The sequence below is a fragment of the Rattus norvegicus genome, chromosome 7, assembly GCF_036323735.1.
Source record: "Rattus norvegicus strain BN/NHsdMcwi chromosome 7, GRCr8, whole genome shotgun sequence".
In the NCBI taxonomy this organism is placed as follows: domain Eukaryota; kingdom Metazoa; phylum Chordata; class Mammalia; order Rodentia; family Muridae; genus Rattus; species Rattus norvegicus.
This window is the reverse complement of record NC_086025.1, coordinates 48105496-48124015: the sequence shown is the minus strand read 5'-3', so window position 1 is coordinate 48124015 and position 18520 is coordinate 48105496. Positions and strand designations below refer to the sequence as shown.

The following is an 18520-nucleotide window of genomic DNA, read 5'->3' as shown; positions in this document are numbered from 1 at the left end:
TGCTAGGCCAATTACCAGATGTAGAAGATATTTTCATGAGGATTAAGAAAGCAGCACTGAACCTGGAGAGATGGCTCAGTGGTTAAGAGCACTGGCTGCTCTTCCAGAGGTCCCGAGTTAATTCCCAACAACCTCATGGTGGCTCGCAACCATCTGTTATGGGATTCGATGCCCTCTTTTGGTGTGTCTGAAGACAGCTACAGTGTACTCATATACATAAAAATAAATAAATACTAAAAAGAGGAAAGCAGCACCAAAATGGCTGTCAACTGTAGGTTTGTCAGACATGTTCCTTAGCATACCACTGTACCCAGCACAGCATACACCATATTCACTTGGCAAGGAAGACAGTACCACAAGGAGACATAAACAGCCCAGTAATTGCCCACAGTGTTCTAAGGTGGTCACCAGATAAGGTCACACCAGCACCTAATTTTGTTATATATTCATATGTTGATGACCTTTTGAAAATAGGACAAGAAAAGGAAAATATACAAGAAACAGTAGATCAAATCATACAAGTACTGAGAGATGATGGTTGGGCCATCAGTAAAGATAAGTTATAAGGACCAGATACAAAGCCCAAGATCTTGGGTGTCATGTGGTCCACTATAGGACCAGAAATACCTACAGACATCATAAGTAAGTTAGAACAGCTTAAAACACCAACCAATACAACAGAGTTAAACATCATATACAAGATTATTTGGATATTAGAGACAACGCATAACATATTTACAAGTCTCTCTGCAACCCTTGTGTAATATTACAAGGAAAGGAAATGACTTTATTTGGGGCGAACCCCAAGAACAAGCTGTGAAAAACAGTGCTAGAATATATAAAGGGATATTCTAAGGCACAATTCATCCAACCAGATGATAAAGTATATTTAGACATACTGTACATAAAACAGTGTGGAAACTGGAATGGCTTTGCCAAAGGAAATGGTAGAGAATGGCCAGTAGGCTTCTATTGCAAACACTGCCCATGGGCGGGAAACAAATTCTATTTGAGAAAACAATTTGGACAGCATATGAGGCCTTAAAACTTTGCCACAGTGTGCTGCAAAACAACGAACTAATATTCAGACCACCATTCTGATCCTAGATTGGATCAAGGCACCAGTCATGGAAGGGAAAGTCCTACAGTGGAAATGGTACTTAGTGGAGCTCCTTCGCTCTGGTACTCTGTCTGCAAAGGGGTCGGTGCCAAAGGCATCAGAGTCGATGATTCAGACCGACTGCCCGGTGACTCCACAGGGATTAGCAATTATCCCAAATGCTACCCACTCCCCAGAAACAGGTACCACCAGGGCACTGGGGGACAGGAGAGTACCAGCCTTCCCTGGTTCATGCCTGGTTTACTGATGGCTCTGCAACCAGTGAACAGAATGTGGTCTTGTGGAAGGCGGCCGCCTACAGACCAGGGGATGGCATGGTGATCACCATTAGGTGGGTTCCAGAGATTGAACTCAAGTTGCTCAGATTGCATGCCTATAGGTTGTTGTCATTATGCAGGTGAAGGCAGACACAAGGTAAAATGATGATAAATGCTTGTCATTGGACGAGAAGGAAGAGAGGTGGGAACAGAGGTTTTAGGAGGAGAGGGAGAGGAAGAGAGAGGGAAGCAACAAGGAGGCAGATGTAAATGTTCCTTGCCATGCATCTCTGCATAGAAACAGGTTGGTATGAATATTTCTTAAGGGATGGATTTCTACAGGTCGATTTATCTTATCTAGGTGGGAGGTTTATATCTTTATCAATTGGTTATGAGTTCATTGTGAAGATGTATTGTGGACTGAGAATTTAACATACAAATCTGATTGACAAATTATAGTTTATTGAGTCATGATTTCACTTGATAGTTGGGAGTTTATACTTTAGCTATCAGGTTGTTGGGACTGTGGGCAGAGTCCGTGGCAAGGAGCCGTGATAGCTGAGACCGTGCTGGACTTTTAGAGCCCTGATTTTACCAGGTAGCGGCTAGTAGAGAGCTGCCAGGAGAGATACTAGAGATAAATTATGACTAGTTCCATTTGGTCCCATGGGTGCTGGAACTAACACTAGAAGCCAGCGTGGCACCTTGCAGCTAGCGGACTGCCTGGGACTACTTGGAGGCAGCGTGGAGCCGCTGAGATAGAAGTATCTGGCAGTGCCATGCGGCTCCATGCGCACCAGAGTTAATGCGGGATAAAAAGTGACTGGTATTTTAACATTTATGGCAACACATGCCAAGCACTTGTATCTGTTGAGTCACCTTGCCAAGCTCCGCACCCCCAGGTAATTTTGAGGCTATTTTGAATGGAATATTCTATCTCCCTTTTTTCTCAGAAAGATTATTTATCGATATAGAAAAGCTGCTGTTGGGGTGTCTCTTTCTGCATAGCTTTGTAGTTCACCATAATTTTATTTGCTTTATCCAGTTAAGCTGTGTAACACATCCTCAGGATCCCCCAGCCCTCGAGCCGCAGTCTGCTGCTGCATGCCCCTTCCCAGTGCCTATAAGGGATACTGCATGGTTCCTGATATCTATACTTTGCAGAGCAGTCTTGGGGACAGGCCACCAGACAGCGCAGTCTGCATGATGTCAGCCGACTATCCTCTGCTTGTCTTCAATGACCCAGTTTATCTTGTTATAGTTGCCAGGGCCAAAATCAATCTTGATACGCTTGTTCCTGAAGAAAACCATGACAGTGCGTGGATCATACCTTTCGCGCGTCTTGTTAAAGTCAGGCACTCCTGTAGTACCCATGAGACAAAGAACTGCAAATTGCTTAGCCTCTGCAACCATGCTGTTCAGAACCTCTGTCTTTATGCATACGGGGCCCCAGTAGTGTCCGAAAGGTCGGTAAGTCAATAGGCACAGGAGGGACTATGTGTGACATCTTAAGCATGTATTACCACATGCTGAGAGAGAGAGAGCTGCTTCCTGTGGGTGCACATGCCTGTCTGGTCCTTCCTACAACATCAGTGCCACAGGCACAATAGATCCTCCTGGAATTTTTTTTCTTCTTTTTTTGAGCGATGTCTCCTGACATTTCTTATTGGATAATATTTGTGACCCATTACTTTTTGCATTCCATGTTGCTGCTCGCTGGGGGCAGTGGTGGGTATTGTCTACTCCTCAGGCTAGGAACTCAGGGTTATTTTTGGAGAAGCTCTGCTTCAGACTCCCGTGCTCAGTCTACCATAGTCTCTATAGATTGTTCTTCTGAATTCTCTCCACCTATGGGAATATCTAGCACCTGGTCCTATCTCTGCGGTCTAAGTAGTGTCTCTGCCTTAGCAGTCTAGTCTCTGCTCACTGTTCTCCAAGAGGGGACAGAGTCCTGGAGGTTAGTGTTAACCATGCCCTGGCATGGTCAGCTTGACACATCTGGTGACAACTAGTGACCAATCTTGACCTCATGGAAGGTGAGATTTTTCAGATCTCATCTCTCCTTGTCTCTTTCTTCCTCAACACTTTCTCTAATTGTTATAGAGTCTTTAAAAAAAAATTCCCAACTCTATCAGTCACATAGATTTAGTCTGCTCTCCACTCTCACTTCCGTATGGGGTTTTGCTCTGTCCGTGTATTGTTCATGAAAGTTCTATGCCAGTTTGCTGCACTGAAGTTGGGGTGTCACCCCAACTAAGAGTTTTAACTTTGTGGTCTCTTAATAGCAATAACTAATTCTCTCCACCTGTTTATTGAGAATTTCCTATATACCAAGGACCCCACTCACCCACTATTTATAACAACTTTGTGATGGGCACTATTAATGTTTTCATTTCTAGTTTTGAGACAGGATCTCACTTTGAAGGCCAGGGCTGGTTCAGAACCCACAATGCAATCCGAACTGGCCTAGAGTTGGTGGCAGTCCTCCTGCCTCAGCCTCTTAAGTGCTAGGATTGCAAGAATGAGTCATCATACTTGGATTGGTTTTTGTTTGTTTGTTTGGTTGGTTTATTTTTTTCCTTAAGACAGGGTTTCTCAGGTTTTCTCCATATAACAGAGCTGATTGTTCTAGACTCAGTAGACCAGAACTAGTAGATCAGTGACTTCAAACTCACGTCTTCCTCCTGACTGCTGGGATTAAAAGCATGTACCACCACACCCGGCTCATACCTGGCTTATTATCTGCATGTTATAGATGTCTAGACTGTAGTCTTTTAAAGAATTGACGGGCTGGGGATTTAGCTCAGTGGTAGAGCACTTACCTAGGAAGCGCAAGGCCCTGGGTTCGGTCCCCAGCTCCGAAAAAAAGAACCAAAAAAAAAAAAAAAAAAAAAAGAATTGACAATCTTGTCAAAGGTCAACCTGGGTAACAAATTTAAAGCCATGATCCAAACTAAAACATTGTGATTCTGGAAGCACAAATTTAACAATCCGTTCTTCCTCTCTTTGTTACTGTAAGCTCAAGATAGCCACATAGTTCTCATTTCAAGGACATCTGTGGTCCTATTGTCTGCACTAGAAAACAAATCTGAGTCAGGCTTTGTGCTTAAGTCAGAATCAGGGCTCCCTCATGCCACTTGGACATGATGACTGTGGCTAGCATCGTCTCCATGAGGTGGGTGCTTGTCTGTCTGTCCGTCCTCAGGTGAAACCAAGATGACATGATGATCAAGATGTCTTAAGACTAAGGTAGGGGAAAAAAATGGAATCAGTAACTCAGCCTCCCCTCCCCCATCCCTTCTGGTCATCCTACTTGAAGTAGCAAGGTATTCCATTTTATCATTTAATTTGTTTCGTGTTTGGGACATCTTGGTGTGGCTTCTTTGGAAGACAGTGTTCTGGAGTGTAAAACTATGCAGACCCCAACCCAAGAGAGTCACCCCCTGGTGTTCCTTCCTCATAGTTCTCTGTTTGGACGTGTTGGGACCTGGGGAGGAGAAACCTTAATCCAGGCCTTGGCCTCATGGGGATTTTGTCAACAAGAACCACAAAGCCAGTTCCTTCAGCTTTTGGATGGGGTTTGGCTTCCTGGCAAAGGATGCCTTTGAAATACATGTCTTTGTTTTGTTTTTCAAATTTCTCTTTTGAAGTAGAAAGGGAAGCAGGCAAAACCCTCCTGTAAACATTTGTATTGTCTCTCCTTGTTTTTCTTTCCCCATAATTAAAAACAAAAATAAAAACCATCACACCTGTTTCTGAGAACAAGGCTCAGTCACAAAGCATGCTGATTTGCTAAGGGATTATAGGAGGAATTGTTGATTTGAGGATGGGAGGGTTGAGGAATTCTACTACAACAGCTGCTGTACTTTCAAAACTGTGGGAGCAAAGTCACCTTATGACCCCCCAAACCTCTCCTGTCCTGGTAGAGTTACAGAAGCCATTTAAAGAAGGCCAAAGTACGTGTGGCATCCAACACAAATCCCTTCATGACTCAGGTACTCAATTCTTAAAATGGAGAATATTACTGCCTATCAGAAAACATAGAAACGTGTCTGCGCAAATATGCTTTGCATTTTGAAATCAACTCTACACATAGCAGGGCACGTGGAATCAAGTATAATGTTGACCAAAGAAACACTACCATCTTCATATTTTATATGTTAGCACATCATATAAAACCCTGAAGAAATTTACTCTGCACTTCAGCTTTTAGAGTAGTAACTGCACAGTTATGTCAGAAACCTATTTTATCCCCATAGTTGAATAATCATGCACAGCATGTGGTCACCAAAATGATCTTTTTATAGTTCTGAGAGTGCCCAATGGTTATTGGCACACTAGTTCCTTTTTAAAAGAAATACTCTGTAGCCTATTTTTTTCTTCAAAGAGGTAAAAAAATAAATTTCTCGGTGCCTGGCTCTGTAACAACACATAATAAATTTATTGGGTGTTTATGAATACATAAACAGATGCAGGAAATCCCTAGTTGGCTTAAAATGGGAAATCCGAAGGACACATTTGATGCCACCACTTCAGTCCTTTTGAAATATAATTTTATGAGTTGGTCCAAGTGTGATGGCTAATCTCGATGGCAGCCTGGTAGAGCAACTTAGGAGACAAACCTCTGCTGTGTCTGTGAGAGCTTTTCCAGAAAGCTTTGACTGGAGAGGCGAGACACCTGCTGTTCCTTTCAGAATGTGGGTGGAACCCTTCCATGGACTTGGGTTCCAAACTCAACAGAATAGAGAAAGCGAGTGAAGCACCCATCTCTCTCTGCTTCCCTTTTAAAATCTACTTTAAAATCTTGCTTGATATTAGAATTCCTCATTTCTTTTTTTCCTTTTCCTCCTTCCAGATCCTCCCATGCAACCCCACCCTTGCTCTCAAATCCGTGGGCTCTTTCTTTTGTTTTTGTCGTGTGTGTGTGTGTGTGTGTGTGTGTGTGTGTGTGTGAATGTTGTGTTTTGTAAGATGGCAGTGTAATATCACCACCTCAGTGACCTGGGACAGGCCCATGTCAACCCTAAACAACCCTGCCTTCCAACAGGCCCAGTGTAAGAGGAAACTTACTGCGGGGAAGGGAGGAGGACCTGGAAAAGGGATAGAGGCAGAGAAGGGGCTGGGGGTGGGGCAGACAGAGGAGGACAGAAAGAGAGAAAAGAGAGAGGAAGAAAGAAGGAGAGGAAGAGCACAGCCTGGAACACGTGGGGACACAGAGAGAAAAAGATGGAAAAAGAAAGAGCTGGGGTAGTGGAGCAGTCCCTGTAAAAGACCAGATAGGTCACACCTAGTGGCAAGTGGGCGTGAGCTGTTGCTAGGTCGCTGTGGGTTCCCGGGAAGAGTGTAGTGCAATGGTCTGTAAGCCAGTAGTGAAAGGATACAATGGGGCCGACTGCATCCCACCTCGGCTACCTGGCCTTGTTTGCTACGGTGGACTGTGCTCCTGACCTGATGCTCTAGCTTCTTGTGCATTTTGTAACAGTAGCAAGAAAGCGAACACAGTAGCCTTTTAAGACTCTGGATAAATATATGGATTCTGACATCTTATGCCATTGGTTCTGTTTATAAAAGAACAAATAGGCTGTTTGATGTGAGTCTCTGAACAGATCAAGCTCAGTAATCTGAAAACATCAGGGCCTACATGTAGCAGCTAATTTACCATAACTTTAAAGTGTTACTTTGTTTTAACAATATGTGTATGCATGTGTGTCTGTGTGTCTGTATGTCTATATCTGTGTGTATGCATGTATATGTGTGTGTCTGTATGTCTGTATGTCTGTGTGTCTGTATGTCTCTCTGTGTGTGTGTGTGTGTGTGTGTGTCTGCATGTCTGTATGTCTGTGTGTCTATATGTCTATATCTGTGTGTGTGCGCGTGCGTGAGTGTGTGTGTGTGTGAGTGTGTGTGTGTGTGCAGGTGCTCTGAGAATCGTCAGGTGTTGGGCCCTTTGGAGCTAGAGTTATAGATGGTTATGAGCATGGTGTTGGGAATTGAACTCAGGTCCTGTACAAGAACAGTACACACTCTTCACTACTGAGTCATTGCTCCAGCTCCATCTATAATTTTATTTTATTTTTATCCATTTCGAAGTACAATCACATCTACTTTTGATTCAGGTTAACTTTCCAGGGCTCACAGTTGTTCTAGAAGGAAGCAGAATCATTCCCCGACTTTCAAAAGGAATGACCACTTTGAAATCAGGGCCAAACCAAAGAATCTATTCCCCCTTCTGGGTGCCTATCATTGGATCATAGCTTGTATGCTTTTGTTTCTGGAGGGAGCCGAAGAGGTGATATTTCTGACTTCAAAATATATTAATGATAAAGTGGGACTCACCATAATTCTGCTTTGTAGAGCAAGCACACAGTATTTTAAAGAGCAATTATCCAAGCCAGTATTAACTGTAGTTTATGTTTAATTAACATAAACAAATATTTACCAATTAGTATTAAAGGGCCTTACAGATCTAGTTGACACATGAATCCTCAGATTTCTCTCTAATTATATTTCATAGCTTCATTCCATCTTGGCCTGCTCAAGCTAATTTAGAAGAGTTCAATTTGCATATTTCTTGTAAGGAGTTGAAATTTCTTTTCTGTTTCTTTGTGTAAATGCATACTTGGATAGATAACCTTTGCAGGGTCCAAAGGATAAAGCTAACACTAGCAGGTAGAATTTATAAGGGCCCTGATATATATTATCATTGTCATAGGGTTTTATTGGTTTGAGAGACACCATGACCAAAGCAACTCTTGTGAAGGAAAACATTTAACTGGGGCTGGCTTGTCATTCAGAGGTTTTAATCCATTATCATCATGACAGGAAGCATAGCTGCAGGCAGGTAGTAGAAAGTCAGCTGAGAGTTGAACATCTGGATCAGCAGGAAGAGAGTGACATTGGGCTTGGCTTGAGCATTTGAAACTTCAAAGCCCCTCCCCCCCATGACACACTTCTTCCAACAAGGCCACACCTCCCAATAGTGCCACTCTGCATGATCCTATGGGGGCCATTTTCATTTAGACCATCACAATCTTCACATAGAAGATTTCCTACTGGTCAGAATTGTCTTGGTATGTAGTACTCTGCTTCTGAGGATGGTGTTGAAACAGTTATTACTGGAGGGTTTGAGTCAGGCAAAAATGGTCAAGGGCAGAAATATTATCCACAAGATTCAAGTATCTGAATGACACTTGGTGTAGGATTCACCCAAGCCTGAGATAATGCCATGTGCATATGACTTAGTGCTTTAGAAAAAATCTAAAAATATGCTGTATTATATATCTTACTGCTTTAACTGTATCTACTTTAGATAGATCAGTCTGAATGTCATTCCAAACTGAGCACATCTAAGACATATGTATTTGATTTTCTTTTCTAGTTCTGCTCAAACAAATTTCGGTTTTGTTTTCATATCTTTAAATGGCTCCCCATGCTGCAGGCAAAATAATTCTTTACAAACTCCTGCTGCCTCTCATTTCCCCTCTGTTGACTTTCCTGGAACTTAACTCTCTTTTTCCGTATATGTTTATGGCTAAGCTCTCATTTCCTTGGCCCTTGTTCAGATATTGCCATTGCAGATTTTCTGCTGGACCAAGCTATCTGTGTGACACTTCCTGTCACCTTTTTACCCCCAATCTCCTCTACCCACTGTACTTGTCGATCACGTTGAGTTCACTTAGTATATGTTGAAGTGAGGTGATTGTTTAAACTGTGGAATTAAGAGGTGGGTGAAGAGGCTCTAGCCAGCTAGTGAGTATGGCTCTGGAGGAAAGAGGAAAGGGAATGAGGAGAGAGTAAGAAAGGGGTCAGGCAGAGAAGAGAGTAAGAGAGAATAAGAGAACGAGGATGCAAGCAGCCCCATTTATAGTAAGCCAGGCCTACCTGACTGTTGCCAGTTAACTGTTGGACAGAGCCTAGAAGGAATGCTAACACATATATTAATTAAAGTGACAGAGGTTGGTCTACAGTTCACTACCTAAACAGTTTTCCCAGGCCCTGTGTTCTCCAACGTAACTTGGGTAGAGGCAGTCTGGCCATCAGGCTCAGAAGATGAGAAGCTTTTTCCTGTGGGGGAACATGGTAGAAATGACTCAACCTTGTCTTAAGCAATATGAGACATCTAACTTCTTGTCTTAGACGTCTGTCTTGTCTTGTCTTGTCTTGTCTTGTCTTGTCTTGTCTTGTCTTGTCTTGTCTTTCTCCCCTCCCCCATGCCTCTACTCCCTTCTCAACTTCCCTTCCAATGCCCTAAATAAACCGCATTCTACACTCTACACTCAGGGGGAAGGAATGCCCCAGCATGGGTCTGCAGAGCCACCCTCTTCTACTCACCATACCTAGCTCTATCGAACACATTCCTAGCTCTTTTTTTTTTTTATAAAACTTAACATTACAACATCTGGATTATAATTTATTCTTCCCAGATTTCTGATTACATCGACAGCTAACTACTCCTTGACAGCTACAGTCCTAAACTACCTCCTTACCCTAATGTAATCCATCACCACGTTAACTCATTAAGCAATTCATTATCTAGTTAAGACTAGCAGGTGTTTGCCTTGCTTCATGGTAAAAGATACACAAGTTTCGCATGTAACCTTTTGCTATTTCCTTTAAAGAAAAACTCAATTTACCGTGACTGCTCCCCATTGATTGCTCCCTATGTCTCTGACTACCCTGTAGTTTACTGTGAAGACCAGGCAGCCCTCAGACTCAGAGATCTGCCTGCCTCTGAGTGCTGGGATTAAAGACATTGTGCTACCATGCCTGGGCATAAGAATCAAAATTTATAAAGAATTTTAAGAGGAGGGATATATACAGCATGACAATGCATGTCATGTCTCTACCTTGACTGAGGTACAATTGATTGATACATATTTATGGTATACAGTGTGTGTTTTGATACTTATCAATTTCAGTAGAGATAAGTTACCTATTACATCACTTAGTTACGTGTGTGTGTGTGTGTGTGTGTGTGTGTGTGTAGAACATTTGAGTTCTCGCGTATATCAATTATACAATACATTGCCATTAACAATGGTCATGTCAGTGTATATTAGGTCTTTAGAATGTACTCATTCTATAACTGTAAAGTATACATCTCTTCAAATCCCAGGAAACCATGGTACTCTCGGTTACCACAGCAACCTCCTAAGACATAAGTGACAGCATACAGAATAATTTGTCTTGGTGTTTCCTTGGCTTGTTTGTCTTAGCATCATGCTTTCCAGGTTCATCTGTATTGCCACAGGGGACAAGACTCCCATGAATTGGTGTCTGCATATTAGAAGACCATACCTGCCAGTCTTAGAGACTTGTTTTGACAGTCACCATCCTTCACGTGTCTCAAAACACTGTGGTGGGTTTGTTTTGGGCAAGGTGTTCTGATACCCAAGTGGGCAAGTGAGACTGCTGTCCAGACTGTGGATGCATTAGAACATGCATAAGGATACCTGCCCGTGCCTGGAGATCCCCAGAGGCGGACCTAGAACCAGAATAGTCATTGAACCCAGCTCATGAGGACTTCCTCTTGGTTTGTCACTTGAATTTTCAGGGCCAGGCCTGGCTCTACAAGAGCTGGTCTAGAACCTGAGTATACAGTAGTCATTCTGGTCTCTGGGTCCATGGTAGCCAAACTGACACTGGGATCTTCCAAGGTGTTGACTCCCAACAGTTGACTATTCGTCTTTTTTTTTTTTTTTTTTTTTTTTTTTTGGTTCTTTTTTTCAGAGCTGGGGACCGAACCCAGGGCCTTGCGCTTCCTAGGCAAGCGCTCTGCCACTGAGCCAAATCCCCAACCCCGACTATTCGCCTTTTGACCTGGTTTCTGATATCACTAAAACCTGTGGCCACAGGACTGGGTAATTAGTATCTGGAACTTACTTGCATTTTGCAAGGACTTGAAGTCAGTCTGGGTCCACAGAGCCAGCAGGGATCCCAGGGTGAGACAGACTATTTTAAAGCTAGAGGCTGTTGGTGCCATCCTAGGACCAGTGTGAGGCTGGAGTTCTATTTGTCTCTGGGTAAGCTCTGTGAGAGAAAGCCTAGTGCCTGAGGCAAAGGGGCCAGCCAGGCAGGGGCATGTTTATAGCCTATATCTTAAGGGTTGGTGCAGGGCTTCTGTCTGTATATTTCTTTCTGATGCTTGAAGCTATAGGAGAAAAGCCAGTAGCCCCAGTTCACAGCAACGTCGACTGTTCACTTCATTCTCCCTTCTGGGGCAGACAGGTATCTTACCTTGCTATGCTGCTAGGGCTTTGGGGGGGCAGGGAAGCCGCTGCAGACAGTACAGCACTGCCCTCACGCTTCTTCAATGTACTTTTATTGTCGTATCCAAGATCTCTCACCTGAGTGTCTAAGCTCTTTAAAGGTATTTTTTGTATGTGAATGCAATGTTATTAATTACTAAGTAATTGTTTCCTTGTTCCCAAAGATGGATGGCTAAGGAAATATTTAATTGGTTCCTTATTTCTTTTCTTTATTTGTCCACTTACTAAAGCACAGATCTAAATCAAATCACACTAACAACTCAGACTGCTGGTTATACCAGGAGCAGATGTTGCAGCATCCTCTTTTGCTGTCTGGATGATGTCACTCTTCCATATTTCCTGAGTGGGGAACCTGCTGCCTCTCACTTAGTTCCCTGGACCTCTTCCGTTGCTTCTAAACCCTGCTTCCAGCTTTAATGTAATAATTCCTCTGCCTTCCCCTGACTCTTCACAACACCAGTCTCAGTCTACTGGGGCTGCCGTGCCCACAGACAGAGACCTAGAAGATCCTGAGGGTCTGTGACCCTCTGGACAATGGTTCTCAACCTTCCTGATGTTGTAACCCTTTAACAAAGTTCTTTATGTTGTGTTGACCCCCAACCATAAGATTATTTTCATTGCTACTTTATAACTGTAATTTTGCAACTGTCATGAATTGTAACATAAATATATTTTCTGATGGTTTTTGGCAGCCCCTGTGAAAGGGTTGTTCTATCCCAAAGTGGTTGCAACCCATAGATTGAGAACTGAGGCTCTAGTGTGAAGCTAAGCTAGTGAGTGATCACCTCGGGAGTCTAGAGTTAGCTTCCTTGTTTTAGAACACAGTGTGGGGGCTGCAGCTATTCTCCAGAGATCCCTTGTAGCATCAGACTGAAATCAGTCTGCCGAATTCACAACCTTCTTGCTTCATTTTCTTCTTTGTGCCCCTGACCCCTTAACCCATCTCCCAAGAGAACAGTTCCTGCACAGAGATCTTCATGTGGGAGTTTGCTGCAGGGGAATCTAGTATAGCAGCAGGCAATACAATCCTTTCTAAATATCCCACATGATTTTCCTGAACCGAATTTGATGATGTAACATCTATATTTCCTACATTGGATAAACCTCTTTGCTCATAGGTGGTCTCTTAGGGTGAACAGACACCATGGCCAAGGCAACTCTTATAAGGACAGCCTTTAATTGGGGCTGGCTTACAGGTCCAGAGGTTCAGGCCATTATCATCAAGGCAGGAACCTGACAGTATCCAGGCAGGCATGGTGCAGGAGGAGCTGAGAGTTCCACATCTTCATCTGAAGGCTGCTAGCAGAATACTGGCTTCCAGACAGCTAGGGTGAGCCCACACCCACAGTGCCATGCCTACTCCAACAGGGCCACACCTACTCCAACAGGGCCACACCTTCTAATAATGCCAACCCCTGAGCTGAGCATATACAAACCGCCACAAGTGGGTTGAGGGTGTCATGGTTCATTTGGCTCTCTCTCTCTCTCTCTCTCTCTCTCTCTCTCTCTCTCTCTCTCTCTCTCTCTTGTATACTGGAAATAAGAGTTTGTACTGGGGCACTAAATGAATTAGAAGACATGAGTCAGTGGTTGCTTTTGACATACTGAATGGGAAATCTGTGTTTCTTGTTTCAACTCCAGTAGATCATTTAGCCTTGCAGCTTCAAACAACGTTTGTTTTGTTTGTGTAAACCACTGTTAAGGATTGAATGACAGTGATGGATTTCACCATGGACTTGTTTTAGTCCCAAAGGATGAATAAAGGGAATGCCACCTCCTCTCTCAATTATGATAAATTGCCTATTGTTCCTACTGTGTTGCGGGCAAGGGAAGTGACGACTCTAACCTCAGTTTTAAAATTGAGGACGTATGTTACCTGTGGATGCCAAGCCTGCAAGGGTGGGCTCAGTGTGGTTTGGTGATAAGTCACCTAACTGTGGCCTCTTTTTTTCTTTTAATTTTACTTTTATTGAATATTTTATGTATTTACATTTCAAATGATATCCCCTTCCCCCCTCCCATCCCCTTCCCACCTCACCCTGCTTCAATGAGGATGCTCCTACTTCCACCCACCCACTCCCACCTCAGCTCCCTGGCATTCCTCTACACTGGAGAAATGAGCCTTCACAGGACCAAGGGCCTCTCCTCCTATTGATGCTGAACAAGGCCATCCTCTGCTACATCTGTGGCTGGAGCCATGGGTCCCTCCGTGTGTACTCTTTGGTTGGTGGTTTAGTCCCTGGGAGCTCTGGTGGGGTCTGATTGGTTGATAGTGCTGTTCTTCCTATGGGGTTGCAAACCCATAAAGCTCCTTCAGTCTTTTTTCTAACTCCTCCACTGGGGTCCCCTTGTTCAATCTGATGGTTAGCTGCAACCATCCTTATCTGTAACTGTAAGGCTATGGCAGAGCCTCTCAGGAGACAGCCATATCAGGCTCCTGACAGCAAACACTTCTTGGCATCAGTAACAGTAACTGGGTTTAGTGGCTACATATAGGATGGAGGCACAGGTGGGGCAGTCTCTGGATGACCTTTTCTTCAGTCCCTGTTCTACTCTTTGTCCCTGTATTTTCTCCTATGAGTATTTTGATCTCCCTTCTAAGAAGGACTGAAGCATCGATGTAGAGAGCGGCCCGGCGAAACAAAGATGGCGCCGACATCCAGCCTTGTCTGGATGTTGACAACTTACTGCGCATGTGCAGGCTTGTCCCCTTGCTAGGGCGGCCATACGATGATGAGATGTAGGGCGCCCTCCAGTGGTGAACAACGGTACTGCACATGTGCGGTTTTTGCACCAGGTGTCAGTTGGCCATTGATATGCTAATGAGGGGCGGTACCATGCTAATGGGGTGATTCATTCTCCGCCAATCCCTGGAGGACAAGTAGTGGGGTGATCCATGCCCCACCAATCCCTGAGAGATAATTAGCATACTGTTGTGTATATAAGTCGAGCGACTTTGCTGCTTGGGGTCCCTGTTCAAGAGAGCTGTAACACTAAGAAGAGCTGTAACACTGAGAAGAGCTGTAACACAGTAAAGGCTTGCTCGCAGAAGAATCCTGTTGCCGCGAGTCGTTCTTGCTGGCGGGACATTGGGCACGCGACACATCCACATTTTGGTCTTCCTTCTTGAGCTTCATATGATCTGTGATTTTTTTTTCTTAGGTATTCCAAGCTTTTGGGCTAATATCCACTCATCAGTGAGTACATATCATTTATGTTCTTTTGTGACTTGGGTTACCTCACTCAGGATATTTTCTAGTTCTATCCATTTGCCTAAGAATTTCATGAAGTCATTGTTTTTAATAGTAGAGTAGTACTCTATTGTGTAAATATACCACATTTTCTGTATCCATTCCTCTGTTGAAGGGCATCTGGGTTCTTTCCAGCTTCTGGCTATTATAAATAAGGCTGCTGTGAACATAGTGAAACATGTGTCCTTGTTATATGTTGGAGCATCTTTTGGTTGTATGCCCAGGAGTAGTATAGCTGTGTCCTCAGGTAGTACTGTGTCCAATTTTCTGAGGAGCCTCCAGACTGATTTCCAGAGTGGTTGTACCAGTCTGCAATCCCACCAAAAATGGAGGAGTGTTCCTATGCTCATGGATGGGCAGGATTCATATAGTAAAAATGGCCATCTTGCCAAAAGCAATCTACAGAGTCAATGCAATCCCCATTAAAATTCGTCATAGAGTTAGAAAGAACAATTTGCAAATTCATTTGGAAAAGCAAAAAAACCCAGCATAGTGAAAACTATTTTTAACAATAAAAGAACTTCTGGGGGAATCGCCATCCCTGACCTCAAGCTATATTACAGAGCAATAGTCATAAAAACTGTACGGTATTGGTACAGAGACAGGCAGGTAGATCAATGGAATAGAATTGAAGGCCCAGAAATGAACCCACACCTATGGTCACTTGATCTTTGACAAAGGAGCTAAAACCATCCAGTGGGAAAAAGATAGCATTTTCAACAAAAGGTGCTGGTTTGACTGGCTGTCAGCATGTAGAAGAATGCAAATCGATCTAAGAGTAGAAGAATGCAAATCGATCTAAGTGGATCAGGGACCTCCACATAAAACCAGATACACTGAAACTAATAGAAGAGAAAGTAGGGAAGAGCCTTGAACACAGGCACAGGGGAAATTTTCCTGAACAGAACACCAATGGCTTATGCTTTAAGATCAAGAATCAACAAATGGGACCTCATAAAACTGCAAAGCTTCTGTAAGGCAAAGGACACTGTCATTAGGACAAAATGGTAGCCAATAGATTAGGAAAAGATCTTTACGAATCCTACATCTGATAGAGGGCTAATATGCAATATATATATATATATATATATATATATATGTATATATATATATATATATATATATGTATATATATATATATATATATATATATATATATATATATATATAACTCAAGAAATTAGACTCCAGAGAATCAAATAATCCTATTAAAAATGGGGTACAGGACTGGAGAAATGGCTCAGCAGTTAAGAGCACTGACTTCTCTTCCAGAGGTTCTGAGTTCAATTCCCAGCAACCACATGGTGGCTCACAACCATCTGTAATGGTTTCCAATGCCCTCTTTTGGTGTGTCTGAAAACAGCTACAGTGTATTCATATAAATAAAATAAATAAATCTTTATAAAAACTGAGGTACAGAGCTAAACAATTCTCAACTGAGTCCTTTTCTACATAACGTTGCACAGGTAGGAATATGGGGTATTAGGTTAACTGGTGGTATTTTACTATTCAAGCTGGACATGAAAATCTGTTTTCCATTGATTTAATTTAGATCTGTGTAGCAGGAAACAAATAAAGGATTAATGTGGTTATTAAATGTGACTTCTTTCCTCACTCATGTATCCTTAGAAACCAATAAATACCAGCACTCTGTAGAAAAGCAAACTCCCTTTAGATAAAAGTTTCACTTAGTAGGCATGGTGGCACACACCTTGAACCCCAGTACCCTGGAGGCAGAGGAAAGTGTATCTCTGTGAGTGCTGGGCCAGCCAAGACTACATAGAGTGAAACCTTGTTTCAAAAAAGTTTCACTTTGTACAAGTGATTATTATATCCTAATATACATTTGTTAGTCAAGAAGAATACTTGCTAGGCGACCTGTTAGAGTTACAGACTAGAGATTGCCCACTGGTATGATTATTCGCTGAAATGCATTTCTATTTTATTTCTCTTTTGCATATCTTCCTTTTATTCCTATGGGTCACAAGAACACAGCCCAGGAATAGCTGGATGCTTTCTCCTCCTTGCCTCTCTCTGTGTGTGCCTAGGACACTCCTCAGGAAGGTTAAGGATTTGAAAATGTGCTCCCTTGAGCAGTAGATCCATCTGAGGCTTGTCTTTCTCAGTGAGCACGGATCCCGAGACTATGCTGCGCCTCGCTTGTCTGCGCTTGCTTTTGTGTAAGTTTTCCTGTGGGAGGTCATGGATGGTAGATCCTGACCACCTCAGTTTTGGAAACACTATAATTATGCTAATTAGTCAAGTGATTAAACAAATATAAAGTGCTTAGAATAGCTTCTTGGATGTTAGAAGTCCTTACTACAAATTGGTCACATTGTCGTACCCCAATTCCTTGCTGGGATCTCTAAAGCTATGTGAACTTCCTAATTCAGAGGGGTTTAGTTTGTATTTCAAAACAGAAACAAGGTGAATAAGATGCATTGTCTATGATAGCTGCAGCACCCCAAAACCAAATGCACTGCTATTTCTGCACTGACATGTCAACATTCACACACATTATATTATGATACATAGTTTCAGGCTTGAATTTGTCACTATTTAAAGATTTTGGGTTCTAAAACTTTGTGGATCTTATAGACAAGGATTGTTATGAACCTGTATCCTCATCATCATCACCATCACCATCACCACCACAACCTCCTCCACCACCACCACAACCACCGATACCACCACCACCATCACCACCACCACCACCGATACCACCACCACCACCATCACCACCACCACCACCATCATCACCATCACCATCATCACCACCACCACCACCACCACCACCACCCCTATCACCACCAACACCACCATCACCACCACCACCACCACCATCACCACCACTACCATCACTACCACCACCACCACCACCATCACCACCACCACCACCATCACCACCATTACCACCAGCAGCAGCAGTTGTTTATCTTTTTCTGAATTTTATTTCTTCTTTTGACCCTGAACAGAGCCAAGGCCAGCTTTTAAATTCTAGAGCATAGTGAGCATATTTATACGAACTGCTTTTACCATTACTATATTGAGCCTGGGAAAGATGGCTGACTCAGCGGTTTATAGCATGTGCTGCTCTTACAGAGATCCTAAGTTTGGTCACTCAAAAACTTGCTATTACAGACTTATCTACTGCCAAGGGATATGATGCCCTCTTCTGGACTCTGGGCAAATGCACTCCTAGGACTCCACATGGACACCTCCGCCCCCCCAACACAATTTAAAATTCTATATAATTAAAATAAAATAAATCATTTTTATGAATTGCTATCCTTTAATTTGTTATTTCTAGATTTTTTTTTGTTTAGTTTCTCTTTATGGGTTGTATTGTCCTGTTTCTTCATACGTATGATAGTTTTCTTCTTGGAGACCTTATCTTATAAATTTTGAAATAGCCAGTACTGGATATTAAAGAGTGTTGGACTTTGTTCCTGGAGGCAGTTAACTTCTTTTATGATTAACTTCATACTCTAAGGTCTGCATATTAGCATCCTAAGGGTCTGTCTAGCACAGCCTATAGGTCAAGTCTCTTTATATCCATTATTAAAACACGGTCCATCCCAGGGCAATTCTGTCATCTTTCCTGCCTTTTAGCTCTGTGATCTG

General features: G+C 42.9%; 1 long non-coding RNA gene across 2 annotated transcripts in view; it reads left to right on the top strand.

Annotated features, from left to right (window-relative positions):
- LOC134479685 (uncharacterized) overlaps positions 1 to 18180 on the top strand; it is a 71010-nt gene extending 52830 nt beyond the window's left edge. Inside the window, exons 1-2 of one of the 2 annotated variants that reach the window (XR_010053295.1) lie at positions 16086 to 17076; positions 18038 to 18180. This is a non-coding gene — a long non-coding RNA (uncharacterized LOC134479685). Of the gene's footprint in view, positions 1 to 16085; positions 17077 to 18037 lie in introns of those variants that run through there. The other variant, XR_010053294.1, reaches the window with a different exon arrangement.
- The last annotated feature ends 340 nt before the right edge of the window (positions 18181 to 18520 follow it).